Here is a 22,585-nt window from a genome sequence, read left to right as displayed (position 1 = left end):
ACATGCAAATATGGATTGAGGAATATAAGAAAGAATCCTGTGCATTGGAATGGGAGCTGTATAAACTCATGATTTCTTACACAGGTATATGTATATATACATCTGAATATAAAGGAGTGTGTGTTACTTGTATCTATAGAAATATATGTGTGTACATATATCTTTAAGTACAGATATGTGTGTATGTATAATGTATATGTGGACTTCCCTGGTGGCTCAGCAGTAAAGAATCCGCCTGCCAATGCAGGAGTCCCAGTTTCATCCCTGTGTCAGGAAGATCCCCTCAAGAAGGAAATGGCAACCCACTCCAGTTTTCTTGCCTGGAGAATCCCATGGACAGAGAAGCCTGGCAGGCTACAGTCCATGGAGTCACAAAGGGTTGGACATGAATTAGTGACTAAAAGAAAAACAATATATATGTATTACATCCAGATACTTCCTAACTCTGTCTGCAGAAAGGGCAGAAAAAGCAGATACCTCAGTAGCACACCTAGAACTGAGATCTTGGTCTCTAGTACTATTCCCCACTCAAAGGAGCAGGAATTCTTTGGAAAAACAGTTGACTCCATGTCTGAGATAAAAATAGACACATGATGAGTCTCAGACATCCTGTTATGCTGGAACGAAAATGCTCAAAAAAATGATGAGAGTATGTTACAAAGACACAATAATTAGATTCAAGGGGACCCTAGTGGCCAAATCTGGGACAAGTTGAACACCAAAATAATATAATAATATTATAATAATGAACAACAAACCACTGAAAAATAAAAATTCATAAGTCTATATTAATAATAAATAGGGAAGAAAGAAAGGCTCTGCTTACAGAATGCCAAGAGCAGATTGGTAAATGGGGAGCAAGAGCTACAGCTAGAAAAATCACCATAAAGACTGGGCTAGGCAAAAATCATCAATGGATACTAAATCTAGGGGGCATGTTGATGAAGAGCAGTTACTTGCAGGCTCTTAGGAGTGTGTTCCATAGACTGTTTGTTAGTTCCAAGAGGGAAAAAAACAGTCATTATACAGCAGAGAAACCAGACAACATCTTGACTGGGTGATCAAAATTAACCTCACCAATGAATGACAGATGGACATTGTATGCCTCCAGCTGTGATACCCTAAGGACAGACCATCACTTATACAGTACTCCAGTCAAATATGTATAACACCAATCTAATCCCATGGAAACATTAGAAAAATATAAAATTAGGAATGATCTATTTTTAAAAGGGGGGTTGAGTGGGACTTTATTCTTCAAAAATGTCGTAAAAAACAAAGAGAAGCTATAGAAGCATTCCACATTAAAAGAAGCTAGAGACATGACAATTAAACAACCCTAGACTGGATCCTTCCCTAGAAAGGGGAAAATGCTTATAACATTGACTTTACAAAGTCAATGGGAAGAATGGGCATATGGGCAATAAATTACATAAAACATTACATCAGTGTAAACTTATGAAGTTGACTGCACTATGGTTATATAAGACTACTTCTCTGAGGAAATATACACTGAAGTACTTAGGGGTAAAGGGCCATGATGTATGTATGTAAGAAGATGGGATAAAATGTTAATAATAGGTGAACCTAAGTAAAAGGTATATGTGTGTTCTTGGTATTATTCTTTTTGCAACTTATTATAAATTTGAAATTATTTCCACATGAAATATAAAAAATTATGCCTTTGTATCATCATATAATAAGCTACTACAGTCCAGCAGGGAATTCTTTCTTAGGCCCTCAGGTTGTTGTCCACTTCTGCTCTTCAAAGAGTTTGGCACAGTTTGTATTTGAATTTCACCTAAAGATTTACAAACTCCTTCTGTGTCCAGCCAAGATCCACAATTGGAAAAGATGTGCATTCTTGGCAGGGGAGAGGTGGAGACTCTAATTCCCAGAGTGAAACTTTCTACTTGCCATATGTGAAGGTTCAAAGCACTAATATTTTCAGATCTAAGCACAAGGGGTCCTTTACCAACATTTCCCCATAATTCTTTCTCTGAGAAATAGGAAAATAGAGATAAAAATCCTACTGACAAAACATAATTTAGGAAATAGACCTTATCTCCTCATCCAATGGCTCAGGATCAGCTCTAACAAATCAAAAGTTCTTCCCATGCTAGAAGGATAAAGGAGAGGGGAAAAAGAAAACTCACAGCAGACTAAATAACTAAAACAAATCAGCTCCTTTGGCCATGTTACACATGTTGTAATTTGTGTGGGGGAAAGACTGGTTTAACACAAAAGTGGTCACATGGCATCTAAAGAGCAGAGATATAAAGGAGAGAACTTTGCCAATGCTTATCCAACCCTTCCCAAGGCAGTAAAATATTCTCTAGTAAATGTAAGAATTCTGGTAGCCACAAAAGAACACTCTATCATAGAGAGCAGGACAGGCCTCACTAGGGTTCTCTGTATCCTAGATGAAACGGACTTCAAAACCAACACTAGCCATGTCTTCACCTGTAAAGGGGTTATAGTTTTAGTGTCTGCCTCATAGGATCTTATGAGTATTAAGTGGGTGGATACATGGGACAATGCTTAGAATAGTGCCTAGCATGTGGTAAACACTCAGGAGGTATCAGTTATTACTGATTTCTAAGATCAAAGGTTACCTATATTCAATTAGTAACATTCTAACTATTAAATTTTATTTTTTGCTAGTACCTTAATAATACCAGAAGGGAGGTAACTTGGAAGTAAACTCAAGAATTCTAGTCACAATTGAGTTTCTAGATATCCCTAGTCGAAAACCAGATCATGGAACTGCGGTCATCAATGGTTCTGTACATCGGAAGGCAGTTTTGATTGTCACTATGACTGGGATGCTGCTGGAACTTAATGCCAGGGGCCAGGAATGCTGGTTGAATGACTAGGAGTTGCAAGGTGGTGCAATTCCAAGTCATTCAGTCCTACACAGTAGAATAACTGTCCTATTCAAAAATGCCCATAGTGCCTGAACTGATAAACACTGCCCTAGACTACAATGAATCCACCATAGTATTGACACTTGCCTCCAAGGCCGAGGCAGCCAGCTGAGCCATCTCTGGACTTTACCTAAATGCAAGATTCCATAGTTCTCTTATCTGTCTACAATTTCACATCTGATCATCATTCTGTCTGCGGTTTTCAGAGAGCTCCACCAATTAATACAGATGGTATGTGCCAGCAGAAAAGCTCATACAGTTTCTGAAATTGGGTGCTTGATTCCAAATAAAATTGGAACTGGCTCTCAGCCAGTAAAATTGGCTTTCAGCTTCTACAGAGGGGCAGGGTTTGGTAAACTAGAAAGGTCCCTCAAGGAAGAGGTTGTTTGAACCTTATGCAACACCATAGGATTAGACTAGCATACTCACATTGGTGAGATCTTCAAAAGCTGATCTCTTTTTGAGTGGTCCCTGAGGTGAAGATGGAGATATCTTTGTTTGGTACTTCTCATCTTTCTAAAAAAGTAAGAAAGGTAAATGAGTATATCCAATTGTGAACAGTCTTTTCAGGGACTTCAGGTCATCTTTGGAGCTCAACAGGGAAATGCCTGAATCTCCAAGCAATTGGGAATGCCTATAATAAACCCTAATAAATTACAACAAAAGAAAGTTTTGGCACTCACTGCTGCTTAGAGTCCCTGAAGGAGGTAATAACCATTGATGATGGTGACAAGGCTGTGAGGAGACAGGACAAACTTCAGTGTAACTCTTAAAATGAGCAAAATAGCTTGGTGAAGCTAATTTTCTCTCTCTTACTCCTCTCATATCTATGGCCATCCTAGTCAAGATTAATCATGACCATCACCACCACCTTGCAACTCCCAGTCATTCATTTAATATGGACGTTCCCAGGTAAATTAGCTCAATAATTCAACAAAATTTAAGTGTCTCTTATGTTAAGTAGTTGATTTAAGACATTCTCAATAAGGATAATCACACACATACCTAGATACTGATCCAGGATCAGTCCTTTACTAGCTATTGACCTTGGAAAAGTAACTTAATTTCTGAACCTCAAACTTCTCATCAGCAAAACTGGAAAGATAACCTACCTTATTTGAGGATCAAATAAGAGAACACATGTTTTTTAAAAGTCTTGTAAACTGTAAATGGGCAGAAATAGTATTTATAAAATATATGGTCCAATGTGATGGACAGGGAGGTCTGGCGTGCTGTGATCCATGGGGTCGCAAAGAGTCGGACACGACTAAGTGACTGAACTGAACTGAACTGAATGTGATTTTAAACCTCATAAGGAAAATTCTGTATTTTAAGAAAGGAGTTTGGTAATTCATATTTATCCATTTTAGTGTATACAAGGGAGGAATGGGGTAAAGGAGGCAGGGTGAATATTTTGGAGCAAAAGGAGCTTTCTTTCTAGCTAGTGTTTATCTGAAATGCCTTATCCCACTACCAAATGAGCAAGACTATCTCTATAGGGTTAAAGGTTAAGGTAAATCACACTGTAGGGTTTCTCTATTCCCTAACGGTTTTTGTTTGGCGAAAGTATCCTATGTATCAGATTTCCTTTATGAATTGAGAACTCTGCCTTACCTATGTCAGAGAGTTGTTATAATGTGAAACAGAACACTGAGGTCAGATCATTTATTTTCTCTGTTTCTCTTTTTACATTATGTACAGTTAGTACATGACACAGTAAGTGATTAGAAACTTAGAGAATTGGATTCATACTACAATAGACCAATTCTAGTTCAGTGGAACAATTCTGAAAGAGCTGAAAAGAATTACTTCTGTTAACTGTTTAAGCTAAGAAATAACTATTAGTCTTTCATCTAGTTCATGATAAATAATCAATGGAAATAATTAGAAAAGAATAAATTATTATTTTCTCACAAATTAGCTAAGAAATTAACCATGGTCTGTTATCCCACTCCTACTTAATAACCAGCCCCAAATAAAATTAATGGTGAAACTGAATCCTATAAAATTTATATTTGCAAAATACACCCTGAGAAAGTTGGATTTGGAAAAATAACTGCCACAAAAGAAAATGTACAGTGGCAGAACTCTAATCATAAAATTTGATATGAACAAAAATTTGATCAATATATCAAATCCTTCTTGCCAAATTTTCATAGGAAAAATACACTTGTTTTCCCTAACCTCCGAGAAAACCATTTTAGTGAGACAAAAATGAAAATGATTAGAAAGTGTTTATCTGTGCTGAGAGAAAACCAATCAAGGAAATTAAATTGGCCTAATGATGTTTGCGCCAAGAAACACTTTCTTAGCAACAATTCATCAGTGTTAGTAAAATGCTAATTAAAATATGACTGATGACAAACACAGAACATCACAAGCTCGGAAAGTCAATGTCAAACTATTCACAAGGTCAAAACAGCAGGCTCAAAATGGACCCATTCTTCAAATTTAACAGCTGTAAAAAGCATTAAAATACATTTGTTGACCTAATCATCATACTCTCCCCAGGATGTACTAAGCAGCCACCTGGCAAGATGCTTTGAGCCTCTCAGAGAAAATAAGAGTTTAAATGGGATCACTAATGAGAACTAAGTATTGTTTGCTTTTGAAAGTTGTGGAGGACACCCTTCATCCTAGCCATGCACTGATGGGAAAGAAGAGTTTATGCTTTCTCCCCAAGTTATAATTTGCTGGTCTCCTCCAACTACAAGGTTTGCCATGCCTTCTCACTTTCTCAGATTAACCACACATATTCCAAAAGATATAGAGGGAAGGATAGGGACTAAGCCAACACAGAAAAGATGCTAAATGCGACACTATTGAGAGGGGCAGCTTGCTCTAACCTTTTCAGATGGTTCACGATCACTGGGCACAATGCTGGACTGAGATTTCCTAGTTTCACGTTTGGAGTGTTGGGATGGTAGTGGCAGCGGCATTTCTTACAGATTCAGCAGCGATCTATCCAAGGCAGAGCTTCAATCAGAAAAAGACTCTTTAAAACTTTCACCAGAAACATCACCGATTCTCTGGAGATCCTTGAGAAAACCCAGTCTCTCCCTAGGAGAAAACAGACTTCGATGTTAGCAGATCTGGGATCAAATCTTGGTTGTACCATACTTAACCAGGGGCAAGTGACTTAACCTCTGGGCAAGATGGAGGTAAGTATACATATCTTTGCAGAGCACTGTTCAAATTAAATAAGATACTCTGTGTAAAAAGCCAAGCACAGTGCCTGCCACCCCCTGTAGGTACTGGGACTGTGGCCTAGCCCCTAGCTTAGGCCTAGGAACACTAGAGGAAAATTGACAGTTGAAAATAATCATGAACATGACAAATCATATAGTATGGAGGCTCACTTGTAGGGTTAGTGTTCTTTAAAAGGCATGGGGTCCTGGCCCCAGCAATAATGATGCTACACAGAAGGCAAAAGAATGCATTGCACACACATGCATGCAGAACAGGCCAGAGAGTATTCTAGGCTGCATTCAATCAAGAAACTGCAGTCCAGTTCCAAACATCTAGTAAAAAAAAATCAAATCAAAAGATAATACTGGTGAAAAAATAAAAGATAATAGCAGAAGGAATTTAATTGGTGAAAATCATTTGACATAAAAATTTTAACAGTCATTACAGAACTTAGGAGAGTCCTACCTTCAACCCACCTCAATGTGGGACCCCATTCTGTACTCCTTAAGGTTCTTTTAGCTTGTGAGTTCTCAAACTAAAATAAGAACTCACTACCATAACTTATGATATACTTAAGTGTCTTATGTTATGATACACTTAAGTGTCTTACAAGCACATTAGGAGGAAACAGTTCTTGAATATAAAAGAGACCCTTCCCATTCAGATACAACTGCCCTTCTGAACCCACCCATATTCAGTCTCCAAATCCAACGACATTTGACAAAGAATAGGCTTCCATAAGAGAGACCCTAAAGGCAATGCAACAAATTTATGTCCAAGATACATCAGGCAATGGAGACAAACACAAATAAATCATGGATCTTATCCTAGAAGTATTCACAGGCACAGCTATAACAGCAACATATAAATGTGATAAATGATTTAATAACAGTAAACACAAAGTACTTTAGAAACATAACACAAAGTCAGTAATCTTGTGGGAGACAGGGGGTGGAGGAAGGCTTCACAGAGGAGAATATATTTGATCTGGACTTAATATGATAAAAAGGTTCCCAAGTAGACAGGTGAGCTTTCCAGGCAAACAAAGTGAGAGCCCAGGCAGAGGCTTGAACCTGTAAAGCACAGCAGGTCTGGAAACATCCAAGTTGCCCAGAGTGTGAAATATGATGTGTTGGGAGGAATTAGAAAGAGGCTGAGAGTTAGACTGTGAAGACTGCAGAGAAGATTGCAGTTTGAGAGAAAGGTTGAAGAAAAGAGAAAGGCTAACTTGGGTTTTGCTTTGGATGGACAATATTAAATATTTTGTTGGTGAGGAAAAGTCAGTACAAATAGGAAGGAGACAGGAACATGGCGGAGGAATAGGATGGGGAGACCACTTTCTCCTCCACAAATTCATCAAAAGAACATTTGAACGCTGAGTAAATTCCACAAAACAACTTCTGAATGCCTGCAGAGGACATCAGGCACTGAGAAAAGCAGCCATTGTCTTCGAAAGGAGCATGACTGAACAGGTGAGCCTAAAAAAGTGCCCACCACAGCCCCTCTGTGCCAGGACGGGAATTAGACACTGAAGAGACTGGCAAACAGAAGAAGCTTAAACAGAAGGAACTGCCTTGGAAGTGACAAATGGAGAAGTCTTGAGCCTACTGCAAGAATAAGACTGAAAACCAGAGGCAAAGGCTTAAGTCCAAATCGTGAGAACTCTAGAGAACTCGTGTTCCAGGGAACATTAATCGATAAGAGCTCATCAAATGCCTCCATACCTACCCTGAAACCAGGCACCACCCAAGGGTCAACAAGTCTCAGAGAAAGACATACCACGCAAATTCTCCAGCAACACAGGAGAATAGCCCTGAGTTTCAATAAACAGGCTGCCCAAAGCCACCCCAAACCCATCTCATAACTCATTACTGGACACTTCACTGCACTCCAGAGAGAAGAAATCCAGCTCCACCCACCAGAACACCGACACAAGCTTCCCTAACAAGGGAACCTTGACAAGCCACCCGTCCAACCCCACACACAGCGAGGAAACTACACAATAAAGAGAACTCCACAAACTGGCAGAAGATGGAAAGGCCACCCCAAACACAGCAATATAAGCAAGATGAAGAGGCAGAGAAATACGCAGCAAGTAAAGGAACAGGATAAATGCCCACCAACCCAAACAAAAGAGGAATACATAGGGAAACTACCTGATAAAGCTGTAAAGAGCAATATTGCATAGGAACCTGGAATGTTAGGTCCATGAATCAAGGCAAATTGGAAGTGGTCAAACAGGAGATGACAAGAGTGAAGGTAGACATTCTAGGAATCAGTGAACTAAAATGGACTGGAATGGGTGAATTTAACTCAGATGACCATTATATCTACTACTGTGGGCAGTTTTCCCTTAGAAGAAATGGAGTAGCCATCATGGTGAACAAGAGTTCAAAATGCAATCTTAAAAACGACAGAATGATTTTTCTTCGTTTCCAAGGCAAACCATTCAATATTACAATAATCCAGGCCTATGCCCCAACCAGTAACGGTGAAGAAGCCGAAGTTGAACGGTTCTATGAAGATCTACAAGACCTTTTAGAACTAACACCCAAAAAAGATGTCCTTTTCATTATAAGGGACTGGAATGCAAAAGTAGGAAGTCAAGAAACACCTGGAGTAACAGGCAAATTTGGCCTTGGGGCACGGAATGAAGCAGGGCAAAGGCTAATAGAGTTTTGCCAAAGGAATACACTGGTCATAGAAAACACCCTCTTCCAACAACACAAGAGAAGACTCTACACATGGTCAACACCAAAATCAGATTGATTATATTCTTTCCAGCCAAAGAAGGAGAAGCTCTATACAGTTAGCAAAAACAAGACCAGGAGCTGACTGTGGCTCAAATCATGAACTCCTTATTGCAAAATTCAGACTTAAATTGAAGAAAGTAGGGAAAACCACTAGACCACTCAGATATGACCTAAATCAAATCCCTTATGATTATGCAGTGGAAGTAAGAAATAGATTTAAGGGACTAGATCTGATAGAGTGCCTGATGAGCTCTGGACGGAGGTTCGTGACATTGTACAGGAGACAGGAAACAAGACCATCCCCCATGGAAAAGAAATGCAATAAAAGCAAAATGGCTGCCTGAGGAGGCCCTACAAATAAATAGCTGTGAAAAGAAGAGAAGTGAGGCAGACGCGAGATACGCCCGGCTCCGGCGGCGCAGATGAGAGAGACGCCCGGCTCCGGCGCAACCGACCACGTGCAGAATCGTGGCTGAGAGGAGCTGCCCCGTGCCCAGGGTTAGGGCGGTGGCCGAGAGGAGCTCTACCACGTCCAGGAGGCGGTGGCTGCTTGGGCACCGGAGGGCCGAGAGGAGCTGATCCACATTCAAAGCAGGAGGGGCGACCTTGAGGAGATACCCCTCGTCCAAGGTAAGGTACAGCGGATGCATCTTGCTGGAGCAGCTGGGAAGAGATACTCCACGACCAAGTGGAATATAAGAATCCAGTGTTCTGGGGAGGAAGGAACAAGATGGTGGAGGGATAAGACGGTGAGACCACTTTCTCCCCGACAAATTCATCAAAAGAACATTTGAACGCGGAGTAAAGTCCACAAAACAACTTCTGAATACTGGCAGAGGACATCAGGCTCCCAGAAAAGCAGCCCATTGTCTTCTAAAGGAGAGAGAAGAAATCCAGCTCCACCCACCAGAACACCGACACATGCTTCCCTAACCAGGGAACCCGGACAAGTCACCCGTCCAACCCCACACACAGCGAAGGAACTACATAATAAAGAGAACTTCACAAACTGCAAGAAGAGGGAAAGGCCACCCCAAGCAAAGCAATATAAGCAAGATGAAGAGGCAGAGAAATACCCAGCAAGTAAAGGAACAAGATAATTGCCCACCAACACAAACAAAAGAAGATATAGGGAATTTACCTGATAAAGAATTTCAAATTTTGATGGTGAAAATGATTCAAAATCTTGAAAGCAAAATGGAATTACAGATAAATAACCTGGAGAAAAGGATTGAGAAGATGGAAGAAAGATTTAATAAGGACTTAGAAGAAATAAAAAAGAGTCAATATACAATGAATAATGCAATAGATGAGATCAGAAACACTCTGGAGGGAACAAACAGTAGAATAACAGAGGCAGAAGACAGGAAAAGCGAGCTAGAAGATAGAATTGTAGAAATAAAGGAAATAGAGAGGAAAAAAGAAAAACGAATTAAAAGAAATGAGGTCAATATTAGAGACCTCTGGGACAATGTTAAACGCTCCAACATTCGAATCATAGGAGTCCCAGAAGAAGACAAAAAGAAAGACCATGAGAGAATACTTGAGGAGATAATAGTTGAAAACTTCCCTAAAATAGGGAAAGAAATAATCACCCAAGTCCAAGAAACCCAGAGAGTCCCCAACAAGATAAACCCAAGGTGAAATACTCCAAGACACATATTAATCAAATTAACAAAGATCAAACACAAAGAACAAATATTAAAAGCAGCAAGGGAAAAGCAGCAAATAACACACAAGGGGATTCCCATAAGTATAACAGCTGATCTTTCAACAGAAACTCTTCAGGCCAGTAGGGAGTGGCAAGACATACTTAAAGTGATGAAAGACAGCCTAGATTACTATACCCAGCAAGGATCTCATTCAAATATGAAGGAGAAATCAAAAGCTTTACAGACAAGCAAAAGCTGAGGGAATTCAGCATCACCAAACCAGCTCTCCAACAAATGCTAAAGGATCTTCTATAGACAGGAAACACAGAAAGAGTGTATAAACTTGAACCCAAAGCAATAAAGAAAATGGCTACGGGATCATACTTATCAATAATTACCTTAAACGTAAATGGGTTGAAATTTTCAAAAAGGCTAGGAAACAATTCTCATAGCCATCAATAGTTCAGTGTTGAGTTCATGAATAGTTTTTAAAGTTTGGGACAAACTGTAGTATTTGCTATTTGAAGTACTATTTGTAATTGGCATATTATGATGTAACATTGGTCTTCATTTCCAACTTAAAACGCCTTAAAATGCCTAACACTTTTTTAGATTTGTGAATTTTAGTTGAAATGTATTTTACGATGTTACTAAACCTGCAAAAATATTGAAATATTTCAGAGAACTTATTCACTGTACATTTAATTTATTTTATTTATAAATGTTATGAACTGTAGAAAGTTTTACTTGTTGGGTCAAATGCTTGTTGCATTTGAAGTGCTAGTTACAAGAAAATCAAATACCTTCAATGTATAAATGCTATTAAGTTTTTAAAGGACTCTGGAGTCTAAGTTTGTTTAAAGAAATTTAGTCTGTTCAACTTGAATCAGCTCTGTCAAACATTAATTAAAAGCCTCACTTTAAAAAAAATAAAATAAAGATTCAAAAAAAAAAGGAAAAAATAATTTCTGGAATCTGACATCATCAGTTAACTATAGAGTTTATTATGTCATTTGCTGTGCATGTGTACACAAAAGTGTCTGCACACACCAAATAGGAAGAAAATCTTACTTTGAAGTCCTATATTTTAGTTCCCACGGCAGTGGCATTCTCAGCTAACTCTTTTGCACTTCTATAAGTTCAAATTCCATCTATATCCCTTTCTTTTTGTTTATTTTAACTTTTTCATGAACTTCAGAAATAAAATGCCAATTTAAAAAGAAAAAAAATGAAAGTAAAGGGCTGAAAAAAGATATTCCATGCAAATAGAGATCAAAAGAAAGCAGGAGTAGCAATACTCATATCAGATAAAACAGACTTTAAGACAAAGGCTGTGAAAAGAGATAATGAAGGACACTATATAATGATCAAAGGCTCAATCCAAGAAGAAGCTATAACAATTATAAATATATATGCACCCAACATAAGAGCACCACAATCTGTGAGACTAATACTAACAAGTATGAAAGGGGAAATTAACAATAACACAATAATAGTGGGAGACTTTAATACCCCACTCACACCAATGGATAGACCAACTAAACAGAAAATTAACAAGCAAACACAAAAGTTAAATGATACAATAGACCAGTTAGACCTAATAGATATCTATAGGACATTTCACCCCAAAATAATGAATTTCACCTTCTTCTCAAGTGCACACGGAACCTTCTCCAGAATAGATCACATCCTGGGCCATAAATCTAGCCTTGGTAAATTCAAAAAAATTGAAATCATTCCAAGCATGTTTTCTGACCACAATGCAGTAAGACTGGATCTCAATTACAGGAGAAAAACTATTAAAAATTCCAACATATGGAGACTGAACAACACGCTGCTGAATAACGAACAAATCATTGAAGAAATCAAAAAAGAAATCAAAATATGCATAGAAACGAATGAAAATGAAAATACAACAACCTAATGTACTTATTTAAATTCATTGGATCAAACCTTTCCTTCAGTTTTACTAGTGTTTAACTACCTACTATTAAGGAAACAGACAAGCAAAAAAACAAACAAACAAAAATAAAACCCTGTTTGAAACATTCAAAAAAAAAAAAAAAGAAGAGAAGTGAAAAGCAAAGGAGAAAAGGAAAGATATAAGCATCTCAATGCAGAGTTCCAAAGAATAGCAAGGAGAGATAAGAAAGCCTTCCTCAGTGATCAATGCAAAGAAATAGAGGAAAACAACAGAATGGGAAAAGCAAGAGATCTCTTCAAGAAAATTAGAGACATCAAGGGAACATTTCATGCAAAGATGGGCTCAATAAAGGACAGAAATGGTATGGACCTAACAGAAGCAGAAGATATTAAGAAGTGGTGGAAAGAAAACACAGAAGAACTGTACAAAAAAGATCTCCACGACCAAGATAATCACGATGGCGTGATCTCTCACCTGGAGCCAGACATCTTGGAATGTGAAGTCAAGTGGGCCTTGGAGAGCATCACTACGAACAAAGCTAGTGGAGGTGATGGAATTCCAATTGAGCTATTTCAAATCCTGAAAGATGATGCTGTGAAAGTGCTGCACTCAATATGCCAGCAAATTTGGAAAACTCAGCAGTGGCCACAGGACTGGAAAAGGTCAATTCCAAAGAAAGGCAATGACAAAGAATGTTCAAACTACCACACAATTGCACTCATCTCACACGCTAGTAAAGTCATGCTCAAAATTCTCCAAGCCAGGCTTCAGCAATATGTGAACTGTGAACTTCCAGATGTTCAAGCAGGTTTTAGAAAAGGCAGAGGCACCAGAGATCAAATTGCCAACATCCGCTGGATATGGAGAATGCAAGAGAGTTCCAGAAAAACATCTCTTTCTGCTTCATTGACTATACCAAAGCCTTTGACTGTGTGGATCACAGTAAACTGTGAAAAATTCTGAAAGAGATGGGAATACCAGACCACAACACCTGCCTCTTGAGAAACCTGTATACAGGTCAGGAAGCAACAGTTAGAACAGGACATGGAACAACAGACTGTTTCCAAACAGGAAAAGGAGTACGTCAAGGTTGTATATTGTCACCCTGCTTATTTAACTTATATGCAGAGTACATCATGAGGAATGCTGAGCTGGAAGAAGCACTAGCTGGAATCAAGATTGTCGGCAGAAATATCAATAACCTCAGGTATGCAGATGACACCACCCTTATGGCAGAAAGTGAAGAGGAACTCAAAAGCCTCTTGATGAAAGTGAAAGAGGAGAGTGAAAAGGTTGGCTTGAAGATCAACATTCAGAAAACAAAGATCATGGTATCTGGTCCCATCACTTCAAGGGAAATAGATGGGGAAACAGTGGAAACAGTGTCAGACTTTATTTTTGGAGGCTCCAAAATCACTGCAGATGCTGATTGCAGCCACGAAATTAAAAGACGCTTACTCCTTGGAAGGAAAGTTATGACCAACCTAGATAGCATATTCAAAAGCAGAGACATTACTTTGCCAACCAAGGTCTGCCTAGTCAAGGCTATGGTTTTTCCCGCGGTCATGCATGGATGTGAGAGTTGGACTGTGAAGAAAGCTGATTGCCGAAGGATTGATGCTTTTGAACTGTGGTGTTGGAGAAGACTCTTGAGAGTCCCTTGGACTGCAAGGAGATCCAACCAGTCCATTCTAAAGGATATCGATCCTGGGTGTTCATTGGAAGAACTGTTGCTAAAACTGGAACTCCAATATTTTGGCCACCTCATGTGATGAGTTGACTCACTGGAAAAAAACTCTGATGCTGGCAGGGATTGGGGGGTGGGAGGAGATGGGGACGACAGAGAATGAGATGGCTGGATGGCATCAACAGCTGGATGGCATCACCGACTCTAACGACATGAGTTTGAGTGAACTCTGGGAGTTGGTGATGGACAGTGAGGCCTGGCGTGCTGTGATTCATGGGGTCGCAAAGAGTTGGACATGACTGAGCAACTGAACTGAACCCGATAAAGAATTTCGAATATTGATAGTGAAAATGATTCAAAATCTTGAAAACAAACTGGAGTTACGGATAAATAACCTGGAGACAAGGATCGAGAAGATTCAAGAAAGGTTTAACAAGGATCTAAAGGAAATAAAAAAGAGTCAATATGCAATGAATAATGCAGTAGATGAGATCAGAAACACTCTGGAGGGAACAAACAGTAGAATAACGGAGGCAGAAGATAGGATAAGCAAGCTAGAAGATAGAATTATAGAAATAAATGAAACAGAGAGGAAAAAAGAAAAACGAATTAAAAGAAATGAGGAAAATCTCAGAGACCTCTGGGACAATGTTAAACACCCCAACATTCGAAACATAGGAGTCCCAGAAGAAGAAGACAAAAAGAAAGACCATGAGAGAATACTTGAGGAGATAACAGTTGAAAACTTCCCTAAAATGGGGAAGGAAATAATCACCCAAGTCCAAGAAACCCAGAGAGTCCCTAACAGGATAAACCCAAGGCAAAATACACCAAGACACATATTAATCAAATTAACAAAGATCAAACACAAAGAACAAATATTAAAAGCAGCAAGGGAAAAGCAACAAATAACACACAAGGGGATTCCCGTAAGGATAACAGCTGATCTTTCAACAGAAACTCTTCAGGCCAGGAGGGAATGGCAAGACATACTTAAAGAGATGAAAGAAAATAACCTACAGCCCAGTTTACTATAGGCAACAAGGATCTCATTAAAATATGAAGGAGAGATCAAAAGTTTTACAGACAAGCAAAAGCTGAGAGAATTCAGCATCAGCAAACAAGCTCTCCAACAAATGCTAAAGGATCTACTCTAGACAGGAAACACAGAAATGGTATATAAACTGGAACCCCCCAAAAAATAAAGAAAATGGCAACGGGATCATGCTGCTGCTGCTGCTGCTGCTGCTGAGTCACTTCAGTCATGTCCGATTCTGTGTGACCCCACAGACAGAAGCCTACCAGGCTCCCCCTTCCCCGGGATTCTCCAGGCAAGAACACTGGAGTGGGTTGCCATTTCCTTCTCCAATGTGTGAAAGTGAAAAGTGAAAGTGTAGTCGCTCAGTCGTGTCCGACCTTTAGCGACCCTACGGACTGCAGCCTATCAGGCTGCTCCATCCATGGGATTTTCCAGGCAAGAGTACTGGAGTGGCTTGCCATTGCCTTCTCCGCAATGGGATCATACTTATCAATAATTACCTTAAATGTAAATGGTTGAATGCCCCAACCAAAAGACAAGACTGGCTGAATGGATGCAAAAACAAGACCCCTATACATGATGTCTACAAGAGACCCACCTCAAAACGAGGGACACATACAGACTGAAAGTGAAGGGCTAGAAAAAGACATTCCATGCAAATAGAGATCAAAAGAAAGCAGTATTCATATCAGATACTCATATCAGATAAAATAGACTTTAAAACAAAGGCTGTGAAAAGAGACAAAGAAGGACACTACATAATGATCAAAGGATCAATCCAAGAAGAAAATATAACAATTATAAATATTTATGCACCCAACATAGGAGCACCGCAATATGTAAGACAATTACTAACAAGAGAATGAGATGGCTGGATGGCATCACCGACTCTGTGGACATGAGTTTGAGTGAACTCCGGGAGTTGGTGATGGACAGGGAGGCCTGGCGTGCTGTGATTCATGGGGTCACGGAGAGTCGGACACGACTGAGCGACTGAACTGAACTGAACTGAACTGAATGAAAGGGGAAATTAACAACAATGCAATAATAGTGGGAGACTTTAATACCCCACTCACACCTATGGATAGATCAACTAAACAGAAAATTAACAAGGAAACACAAACTTTAAATGATACAATCGACCAGTTAGACCTAATAGATATCTATAGACATTTCACCCCAAAACAAGGAATTTCACCTTTTTCTTAAGCGCACACGGAACCTTCTCCAGGACAGATCACATCATGGGCCATAAATCTAGCCTTGGTAAATTCAAAAAAAAATGAAATCATTCCAAGCATCTTTTCTGACCACAATGCAGTAAGACTAGATCTCAATTACAGGAGAAAAACTATTAAAAATTCCAGCATATGGAGGCTGAACAACACGCTGCTGAATAACCAACAAATCATAGAAGAAATCAAAAGAGAAATCAAAATGTGCATAGAAATGAATGAAAATGAAAACACAACAACCCAAAACCTCTGGGACACTGTAAAAGCAGTGCTAATAGAGCAATACAGGCTTACCTCAAGAAACAAGAAAAAAGTAAACTAAATAACCTAACCTAAAGAAACTAGAAAAGGAAGAAATGAAGAAGCCCAGGGTTAGTAGAAGGAAAGAAACGTTTAAAATTAGGGCAGAAATAAATGCAAAAGAAGTAAAAGAGACCATAGCAAAAATCAACAATGCCAAAAGCTGGTTCTTTGAGAGGGTAAATAAAATTGACAAACCACTAGCCAGACTCATCAAGAAACAAAGAGAGAAAAACCAAATCAATAAAATTAGGAATGAAAATGGAGTAATCACAACAGACAACACAGAAATACAAAGGATCATAAGAGATTACTATCAGCAATTATATGCCAGTAAAATGGACAACTTGGAAGAAATGGACAAATTCTTAGAAAAGTACAACTTCCCAAAACTGAACCAGGAAGAAATAGAAAATCTTTAGAGACCCATCACAAGCACAGAACTATAGGAAGTAATCAGAAATCTTCCAGCAAACAAAAGCCCAGGTCCAGACGGCTTCACAGCTGAATTCTACCAAAAATTTAGAGAAGAACTAACACCTGTCCTATTCAAACTCTTCCAGAAAATTGCTGAGGAAGGTAAACTCAAAAACTCATTCTATGAGGCCACCATCAATCTAATGCCAAAACCTGGCAAAGATCCCACAAAAAAGAGAACTACAGGCCAATATCACTGATGAACATAGATGCAAAAATCCTTAACAAAATCCTAGCAATCAGAATCCAACAACACATTAAGAAGATCATACATCATGACCAAGTGGGCTTTATCCCAGGAATGCAAGGATTCTTCAATAACCGCAAATCAATCAATATAATATACCACATTAACAAACTGAAAAATAAAAACCATATGATTATCTCAATAGATGCAGAGAAAGCCTTTGACAAAATTCAACATCCATTTATGATAAAAACCCTCCAGAAGGTGGGAATAGAAGGAACATACCTCAACATAATAAAAGCTATATATGACAAACCCACAGCAAACATTATCCTCAATGGTGAAAAATTGAAAGCATTTCCCCTAAAGTCAGGAACAAGACAAGGGTGTCCACTCTCACCACTACTATTCAACATAGTACTGAAAGTTTTGGCTACAGCAATCTGAATAGAAAAAGACATAAAAGGAATCCAAATTGGGAAAGAATAAGTAAAACTCTCACTGTTCACCAATGACATTATCCTCTACACAGAAAACCCTAAAGGTTCTACCAGAAAACTACTAGAGTTGATCAATTAATACAGTAAACTGGCAGGATATAAAATCAACACACAGAAATCCCTTGCATTCCTATACACTAATAATGAGAAAATAGAAAGAGAAATTAAGGAAACTATTCCATTCACTTTTGCAACGAAAAGAATAAAATACTTAGGAATATATCTACCTAAAGAAACAAAAGACCTGTACATAGAAAACTATAAAACACTGGTGAAAGTAATCAAAGAGGACACTAATAGATGCAGAAATATACCATGTTCATGGATTGGAAGAATAAATATTGTGAAAATGAATATATTACCCAAAGTAATTTACACACTCAATGCAATCCCTATCAAGCTACCAATGGTATTTTTCACAAAGCTAGAACAAATAATCTCACAATTTGTATGGAAATACAAAAAACCTCGAATAGCCAAAGCAATCTTGAGGAAGAAGAATGGAACTGGGGGAATCAACCTGTGGGACTTCAGGCTCTACTACAAAGCCACAGTCATCAAGACAGTATGGTACTGGCATAAAGACAGAAATATAAATCAATGGAACAAAATAGAAAGCCCAGAGATAAATCCATGCACTTATGGACACCTTATCTTTGACAAAGGAGGCAAGAATATAAAATGGAGAAAAGACAGTCTCTTTAACAAGTGGTGCTGGGAAAACTGGTCAGCCACTTGTAAAAGAATGAAACTAGAACACTCCCTAACACCATACACAAAAATAAACTCAAAATGGATTAAAGATCTAAATGAAAGACCAGAAAGTAGAAAACTCCCAGAGAAGAACCAAGGCAAAACACTCTCCGACATAAATCACAGCAGGATCCTCCATGACCCACCTCCCAGAATATTGGAAATAAAAGCAAAACTAAACAAATGGGACCTAATTAAAATTAAAAGCTTCTGCACAGCAAAGGAAACTATAAACAAGGTGAAAAGACAGCCTTCAGAATGGGAGAAAATAATAGCAATTTAAACAACTGATAAAGAATTAATCTCCAAAATATACAAGCAGCACCTTTAGCTCAATTCCAGAAAAATAAACGACCCGATCAAAAAATGGGCCAAATAACTAAACAGACATTTCCCCAAGGAAGACATGCAGATGGCTAACAAACACATGAAAAGATGTTCAACATCTCTCATAATCAGAGAAATTCAAATCAAAACGTCAATGAGGTACCATTTCACACCAGTCAGAATGGCTGCTATCCAAAAGTCTACAAGCAATAAATGCTGGAGAGGGTGTGGAGAGAAGGGAACCCTCTTTCACTGTTGGTGGGAATGCAAACTAGTATAGCCAGTATGGAGAAGAGTGTGGAGATTCCTTAAAAAACTGGAAATGGAACTGCAATAAGATCCAGCAATCCTACTCCTGGGCATACACACCGAGGAAACCAGAATTGAAAGCGACACATGTACTCCAGTGTTCATTGCAGCACCGGTTATAATAGCAAGGACATAGAAGCAACCTAGTTGCTTCGTCCATCTGCAGACGAATGGATAAGAAAGCTTTGGTACATATACACAATGGAGTATTACTCAGCTATTAAAAATAATACATTTGAATCAGTTCTAATGAGGTGGATGAAACTGGAACCTATTATCCAGAGTGAAGTAAGCCACAAAGAAAAACACCAATATAGTATACTAAGGCATATATATGGAATTTAGAAAGATGGTAACGATACCCCTGTATATGAGACAGCAAAAGAGACACAGATGTATAGAACAGTCTTTTAGACTCTGTGGGAGAGGGCGAGGGTGGGATGATTTGGGAGAATGGCATTCACTTTATCTATGATGTCACACACTGTATATATGACATCACATCCACTATATATGTGACATCACACCCGCTGTATCTGTTACCTCACACACACTCTATGACATCACAACCACTGTATCTATGACATCACTCCTACTGTTTTTGTGACATCACACCAACTCGATTTGACATCACACCCACTATATGGCATCATACCCACTGTATATGATATCAAACCCATTATATGGCATCACATCCACTACATATGACATCACACCCACTATATATGACATCACACGCACTTTATTTATGTCATCACACCCCATGTATGTATGACATCACACCCAGTCTATGGCATCACATCCACTACCTATGACATCACACCCATATATGAGATCACTTTTTCTGTATCCATGACATTATGCCTACTGTATTTAAGACATCACACCCACTTTATCTATGATGTCACACCCCATATATCCCACATCACATCCACTATATATGTGACATCACATCCCCTATATATGTGACATCACACCCGCTGTATCTATTCCATCACACACACTCTATGACATCACAACCACTGTATCTATGACACCACTCCTACTGTTTCTGTGATTTCACACCCAATATATTTGATAACACCCACTATATGGCCTCATACCCACTGTATATGACATCCCATCGACTGTATGTCATCATATCCATTACATATGACATCACAACCACTATAAATGACCTCACACCAACTTTCTATAACAACAAACCCACTTATCTGACATCACATCCACTATATCTGAGACATCAAAACCACCATGTCTATCACCACACCCACTGTATTGATAACATCACATGCACTGTGTTTGTGACATCATGTTCACTATATATGACATCACAGCCCCTATATCTGACATCACACACTTTCATGTCAACACACCCGCTATATCTGACATCACATCCACTATATCTGACTTCACAACCAACATTTCTATGATCACACCGCTATATATGACACAAAACCCACTGTTTATATGACATCATAGCCACTATATTTGACATCACACCCACTGAATGACAGCATAGCCACTATATATAACACCACACCACTGTATTTATGACTTCACACACACTTTATTTATTTCAACACATCCAATGTATATTTGACATCACACCCACTCTATGGCATCACACTCACTACATATGACATCACGCCCACTATATATGAGATCACGTCCATGTATCCATGTCATTATGCCTACTGTATTTAAGACATCACACCCCATCTATCTATAATGTCACAATCGTATATATGACATCACCTCCACTATATATGTGACATCACACCTGCTGTATCTATTACCTCACACACATTCTATGACATCATTACCACTGTATCTATGACATCTTCCTCCTGTTTTCGTGACATCACACCCACTAGATTTGACATCACACCCACTAGATGGCATCATACCCATTGTATATGGCATTCCACCCACTATATGGCATCACATCCACCCTATAGGACATCATACCCACTATATATGACATCACACCCACTTTCTATAACAACAAACCCACTTATCTGACATCACATCCACTATATCTGGGACATCAAAACCACCTTGTCTATCACCGCACCCACTGTATTGATGACATCACATGCACTGTGTTTCTGACCTCATGTTCTCTATATTTGACATCACAGCCCCTGATATCACACATTTTCATGTCAACACACCCGCTATATCTGACATCACATCCACTATAGCTGACTTCACAACCAGCATATCTATGATCACACCCGCTATATATGACACCAAACCCACTGTTTTTATGACATCACAGTCACTATATTTGACATCACACCCACTGTATGACATCATATCCACTATATATGACATCACACCACTGTATTTATGACATCACACCCACTTTATTTATGGCATCACATCCAATGTATGTATGACATCACACCCACTCTATGGCATCACACCCACTACATATGACATCACACCCACTATAGATGAGATCCCTTCTACTGTGTCATGGCATTATGCCTACTGTATTTAAGACATCACACCAAATTTATCTAAGATGTCACACCCCGTATACACGCCCTCACCTTCACTTTATACGTGACATCAAACCCGCTGTTAATATTACCTCAGACACACGCTATGACACTACAACCACTGTATCGATGACATAACTCCTACTGTTTTTTTGACACCACACCCACTATATTTGACATCACACCCACTATATGGCATCATACGCACTGTATATGACATCCCATCCAATATATGGCATCGCATCCACTACATATGACATCACACCCACTATATATGACATCACACCCACTTTCTATAACAAGAAAACCACTTATCTGACATCACTTCCACTATACCTGGACATCAAAACCACCATGTCTATCACCACACCCACTGTATTGACAACATCACATGCAGTGTGTTTGTGACATCATGTTCACTATATATGACATCACAGCCCCTATATCTGACATCACACCCTTTCATGTCAACACACGCGCTATATCTGACATCACATCCACTATATCTGACTTCACAACCTGCATATCTATGATCACACCCGCTATGTATGACACCAGTCCTACTGTTTTAATGACATCACACACACTGTATGACATTATATCCACTATGTATGACATCACACCACTGTGTTTATGACATCACACCGACTTTATTTATGACATCACATCCAGTGTATTATGACGTCACACCCACCCTATGGCATCACGCCCACTACATATGACATCACACCCACTATAGATGAGATCCCTTCTACTGTATCATGACATTATGCCAACTATATTTAAGACATCACACGGAATTTATCTATGATGTCA

General features: G+C 38.9%; 2 pseudogenes; one reads left to right on the top strand and one right to left on the bottom strand.

Moving 5' to 3' along the window:
* LOC148773786 (G2/mitotic-specific cyclin-B3-like) overlaps positions 1-5,866 on the bottom strand; it is a 55,224-nt pseudogene extending 49,358 nt beyond the window's left edge.
* LOC129557401 (frizzled-3-like) overlaps positions 1-22,585 on the top strand; it is a 929,688-nt pseudogene that overhangs the window by 829,905 nt on the left and 77,198 nt on the right.

This window comes from Moschus berezovskii, chromosome 26, assembly GCF_049115385.1.
Source record: "Moschus berezovskii isolate FMDL1 chromosome 26, NW_MosBer_1.0, whole genome shotgun sequence".
In the NCBI taxonomy this organism is placed as follows: Eukaryota; Metazoa; Chordata; class Mammalia; order Artiodactyla; family Moschidae; genus Moschus; species Moschus berezovskii.
This window is presented reverse-complemented; position numbering and strand designations above follow the sequence as displayed.